This window comes from Sorex araneus, chromosome 4 (genome assembly GCF_027595985.1).
Source record: "Sorex araneus isolate mSorAra2 chromosome 4, mSorAra2.pri, whole genome shotgun sequence".
In the NCBI taxonomy this organism is placed as follows: domain Eukaryota; kingdom Metazoa; phylum Chordata; class Mammalia; order Eulipotyphla; family Soricidae; genus Sorex; species Sorex araneus.
The window spans coordinates 94555746-94561863 of record NC_073305.1 but is presented as its reverse complement, the minus strand read 5'-3'; the positions used below and the strand labels follow the sequence as shown (position 1 = coordinate 94561863).

The window sequence follows — 6118 nt, the reverse complement described above, 5'->3', positions numbered from 1 at the left end:
TCAATTCTTATGAATTATAATTATATATAATGGTCTTGTTTTCAACGTACTTACTACAACCACAAAGAGTCTTTAATTCCTGCAGGTATAATTCTTGGGCTGTTTTATTAGCAATTTTCTCAACTGACTTTTAGATATTGTACATGAATGATACAATATCTTTTGTATTAAACAATTGTACAGTACCTGCTGTATTGAAATTGAATTCCATTTCAACAGCTTCCTATAGCTCCATAATATAAAATTACTTAGAAAAAGGGTTAAAATGACACTGTCACTAGGATTTTATTTAATGTATTTTTCTTCATGCCATCTAATTCCAAGTGAGCAAAGATATTAGTCACTAAAAAAATCATTTGGGGCTTTAATTCAAAATCACTACAAAAAATCCAAAAACTTTTTGACTAAAAAATAAATGATATGTATTGTAGTAATGATAGAGGAGAGGAATGATTATACCTATTATCAGAAAAGATGTATTACAGGTTGCCTTAGACCATCAATTATCCGCAAGAATTTACTAATAGTTTTCTCCCAGTTACTTATTAATTATACTCCACTGCTTGTCAATCATGTTATTAAAGAATATGTCAACATTTTTCATTTATTTATCAACAGTGTAGCATAGTATAAGTGGACCAAAGAGCTGTTTGATAGAGCTCTTAAGTAATCAAGAAATTTGAAGATTGTTCAGTGAGTTAGAGTAGAAAAACTAATCTGATGCAAGATTTTCAAATACACAGCTGTCCATGCCCATTGAAAAGTTAAAATGTCTTTGATTGTTTTATCTTCTAGATACAGAGGAGAAAATATTCCTTATTAGTTGCTTCATACTACATATTGTGGGCTGGAGCAATAGCACAGGGTGTTCACCTTACACGCGGCCAACTCATGTTCGATTCCTCCACCCCTCTCAGAGAGCCCGGCAAGCTACAGAGACTATCCTGTCCACATGGCAGAGCCTGGCAAGCTACTCTTGGTGTATTCGATATACACTTATAATTACTAAAACAGTAATTATAAGTTTCACAATGAGAGACATTATTGGTGCCCGCTCAAACAAATCGATGAGCAACGGGATAACAGTGACAGTGACAGTGATACTACATATCACATTCAGATTTTCTCTGCCCTTTTCCAGTGGAATGTTTTCATTTTATGACTGAAGACTTTATGTTGTAAACAAGAAGATAAAATTAAGTTAAGAGAGATTTTATTTTAAAAAAGAACCTAAGTCTGGAACTGGGTTGATAGTCCAGTGAGTAGGGTGCTTGACTTGCATGCAACTGACTAGTTATTAATTCCTGGGAACCCATTTCATCCCTTGTGCTCTCCAGGAGTGGTGCCTGAGTCAAGAGCCAGGAGTAAGCTTTTATCACAGCCAGGTGTGGCCCCCAAACAAAACAAAATCAAATAAGACACTTAGAATAATTGAAGTGGATGTTGGGAAGATTGAGAGACTTGACAAACCACAAAGCGATTGGACCCCTTGAGTTGTTTGGGAATTGTCAGGAATTTAAAAGAAGCAAGACTGGAAAATTGGTGACAAAAAAATTGGAGGAAAAGTACATATATAGATCTTTCAGAGTAACTAGAAACAAATTAAGGTATTGGCTTTCCATCTAGATATCTCTCAAATAGAGCCTGCAGAGGAGGGGGATTATATAAGTGGACAGAAGAGGTCATTCAGTGATCACTGGTTAGGCTTCTCTCAGGAGATTCTAGTCATCTCATAATAGGCTTATGAAAACGCAGGGTGAAAGTACTCAATGAACTCAGCACATTAGTTTCCAGTAACCATACCCAAACTTGTTCAGTCACTTGAATATTCCATCTGACAGTTGTAGAGAACACTAAATCTGCAGCACCATACCACTTTTTTAATTGAATAAAGAGCTCTCTGGTGGCAGAATAATTGTTTTGTACACTATTAATATGTTATTTTATTTTAAGTAAACTGGGTTGTATTGATTTTGGACTTCCCTTTATGCAATGGTCCTGCTGAAATTAGCAGCAGTGGACTTAGAAAATGTCCTATTCAAAATTCTGGTCATCTGTACAAATGACTCTGATTAAGAAAAATACTTTATAGAAAATTAGAAGCATGGGATCCTGGCTCAAGGAACTAATAGGTGTCAAAACAGACATATTTTTTCTCATTCCTGTCAGCACATATTTTCTGTCAGTGAACTGATAATTGGTTTGTAGCCTATCCCAACTTAAAGTAGGGGTGACAATTCCCAATTAGGCATAGTTGATAACCTGGTACTGATTATCAGTATGGAAAAAAATCAACATGGAATAGCTATTGGTAAGAATAAATATGATTCCTATAAGATTAGATTAATGTATGTTAGACAATCAAACGGAGGTTTCTCTTTTCCTGTCAGGGATGACAGGGTATTTCTGCCACTTAGAAGATAATTGAGAAATTCGACGTCAGCATTCTCAGTATTATCTAATTTGATCAAGCTGAGTTTTAGTATTGTTTAATCAATACTATCAAGAAATATTCCTTCTCACAGGACATTTCTTAAGGTTATATGTTAAGTCTGGTTTTCAGTTTTGCCATCTGAACTCACAGGTTGCTCCTTTAGATGAATGATTCATTTTAAATTACGCTAGAGCATTTTGGCTCATGCTTTATGTACAGGTTGCTGATTTTTATTCACTAATTCTTTTTGCAAAGTTCTTTTTTTGCCACAAAAAACAATAGTACTACTATAAATATTCTAACTTTTGTCCAGATACTAATTAAGCTCTATAATTGCATGATTATCTAAAGTGTGTCCTTGTAACTCAACCTCATTCCACTTACCTCAGTGAAAACTTAAGTTATTATCTCACTGCATGCCTACATAACAGAGATTATTTTCATCCAACATTTCATTATTAAGTCCGTGGATTTCAAACAAGATATAAAATCTTATTCTATATATTATATTGAGCATCTGCTTACAGGAACACTTTATGTAACATTATTTTTCATCCAGGATTATTGACAGAGCTTGATGAAAGACACACTTTTACTTACTCATTTTTTTAACTGGATGTTAAAATATCAAGTAATCAGAGCTATAACACAGCGAGTAGGAAGCTTATTTTGTACACAGCTGACCTGGGTTCAATCCCAGCATCCCATATGTTTTCCTGAGCACCACCAAGAGTAATTCCTCAGTGCAGAGCCAGGAGTAAATCTCTGAGCACTGCCAGGTATGTCCCCAAAACAAAATAAATTATCAAGAGAATTGGAAAAAAATGTCTTTTCAACTTGTTGTAATATGAGCTTCAGAATAAAAACCCATCTAAAATAATCCACTGAAGGCACATTGGGAAAAAATTTATCAGCTACATAGCATCTGAAGGTTTAGAGGTCCAATTCAGTATTAAGGTATGGTACATTGTTTAGTCTTCACTAACACATAATATCATTACTATATGTATTCAACATATGTGAGGTTCGTCCCGAGTGTCTGGAAAGCAGCCTAGAGCATAGCAGTGTCAGGGTTGTGTAAGCAATCTCTGGTGCCCCAGGGATTAAACACAGATGACCATAAGACACTTACTACCCATTTTTTATAACTACCGCACCATATTTGATGGGTTCATATATGGTGTGAACCGTGGGAACACCTGTAAGGGCAATTGGAAGCCTCCCTAAAAGCCTCCATCTCTCTTGCAGAGCCCAGCAAGTTACCAAGAGTACCCCACCCGCATGGCAGAGCCTGGCAAGCTACCAGTGGCGTATTCGATACGCTAAAAACAGTAACAACAATGGGCCTGATTAGCCTGCCAGTGAAAGAGCCCCCAATATGGCAGCATTAAGAAGGATGAGCAAGACGAGGCTGTTACAATCTCAGAGACGAAATAGACTGCCCAAAACAAAGGACTAAAATGACTATCTGTACTTTCAAAGTATGTACACTGGCATCAGAAGCATCCATCGAGGACCTGATGATGCAAGCCCAGAAGATCAAGTATGACATCATTGTTCTGACTGAAGCAAGAAGGCATCGATTCCATCACCACATTACCAGTGCCATTTTAAACACTGGAGAAGAACTGTTCCTCAGAACATGCAGCAACAGAGATGTTGGTGGCAGCGGTGTACTTGTCAATACGAACTTGGCCATGAGCAATGATTCATTCGAATGCCTAACAATCCTAATAGGACAATTACGCTTGTATAGATGTGGCGCACCGCCAGTAGTTTCTATCTTTGTCATCTATGCACCAACATCCAACTATGATGAGGAAGAAATTGAGAAGTTCTACATGGAGCTGGAGAAGTTCTATAAAAAAGACCACACCTTCTACAGGATCATTGTCGGTGATTTTAATGCCAAGATAGGACCGAGGAGATCACCCGAAGAACTCCACATTGGGATCCATGGCCTAGAATGGAATGAACAGAGTGAGAGACTATCTAAGTTTATCATGTCAACCAAGACCATTCATGGTAACTCACAGTTCCAGAAGTCCGAAACTAAACGTTGGACATGGGAGTCTCCCGGTGGACAGTTCCACAACAAAATTGACCACATCATATTCAATCAAAGGTTTTGCCTGACTAATGACCTTATTATCCCAAAATTTCGAACAGGGTCAGACCAGAATCTCTTTCGTGCAAAATTCTACTTCACAGAGCAGGGAAAAATGTCTATAAAGTTTAATCTTAAGATGAGAACTCCCAGAATGACCACCAACTGGGAGATTTTTGGCACTATTGAGGCAACGTGGGAAGATGCCGTCGTTGACAACATCCATGAGGAATACGATTGACTGCTTCAGCAACTCCAGGACTTCACAAAGAATGCCAAAAGTAGGAAAGACACAAACAGATGCCTGTCTTCAGAAACTCTCGAGCTCATTCGCAAAATGTGATTTGGCACAAACCTCAGGCAATCACAAGCTAACGTCCAAGCTTGCAAAGCTGTGCAGAGAAGCGATAACAAAGACCTCAGAGAGAAGAGCAGCAGTGTTGGCCAATGTGGCAGAAACCGGGCAATGTATTTGCAAAACATGTTGTCCTTCGCCAACTACAAGACCAAGATAACTGCCCTCCGATGTCCTGATGGATCTATCACATCTTCAAGAAAGGCAATGGAAAGGATTATTCACAACTTCTACTCGGATCTCTTTGACAGCCACATCCACCTGCCCACATACCAAATTCCTCAGGATGGATATTTCATTTCCAAAGTCCTCCCTTCAGAAATCCAACATGCCATTTTGTTTATAAAGACACATATAACACCCAGTCCAGACTACATCAGACCTGAACACCTGAAGAATCTGCCGCCAGTACTCATCAATAAAAGGTTCAGTTCTTCACATGCTACCTGTCTGTATGCAAGGTTTCTTCCCAGTGGAAAATCAGCATGACTGTCCTGTTGTACAAGAAGGGAGACATCCCCGACATTGGCAACTCTTACCCAATCTGTCTGTTATCTGTCATCTACAAGTTGTTCACTCAAGTCATCCTGATAGAATAGGTAGAACACTAGACAAAGGACAACCATGCAAGAACCAAGCTGGGTTCCAAAAAGGATTCAGCATGATCGACCATGTACACACAGTGACCAAGCTCATTGAAGTTTCATGAGAGTTCAAGATGCCGCTATGTCTAACATTCATTGATTTAAAGAAGGCCTTTGATTATATTGAGACTGAAGTGGTCATCGAAGCCCTAGCCAAACGGGGCGTTCAAACTAGTACATCAAAATCCTCAGTGAGCTGTATTACAGTTTCACCACCAGGATATCACCATTCTATGAGGAAGTGATCATCCACATAAAGAGAGAGGTGATACCATTTCACTGAAACTCTTCAGTGCCACCCTCAAGAACGTCATGCAACGACTGGAAAGGGAAGGAATGGGAGTGAAGATAGGCGGTCAGCAACTATACCACCTCCACTTCGCTGATGATATCGTTTTAGTAACAACAAACATTAGCCAAGTATCACGAATGCTGGCTGACTTCGACTGTGAGTGTTGAAAGGTTGGACTGCAGCTGAATCTCACCAAAACAATGCTCATGAAAAACAAATTAGTCCCTGACCCCTGACGTTCCATTTGCTCTCAATGGAATGAACATCTCTGAATGCAGCAGCCATG

General features: G+C 38.7%; 1 pseudogene; it reads left to right on the top strand.

The window, feature by feature from the left end:
• Positions 1-3894: 3894 nt before the first annotated feature.
• On the top strand, positions 3895-4884 carry LOC105942853 (craniofacial development protein 2-like; annotated as a pseudogene).
• Positions 4885-6118: the final 1234 nt, after the last annotated feature.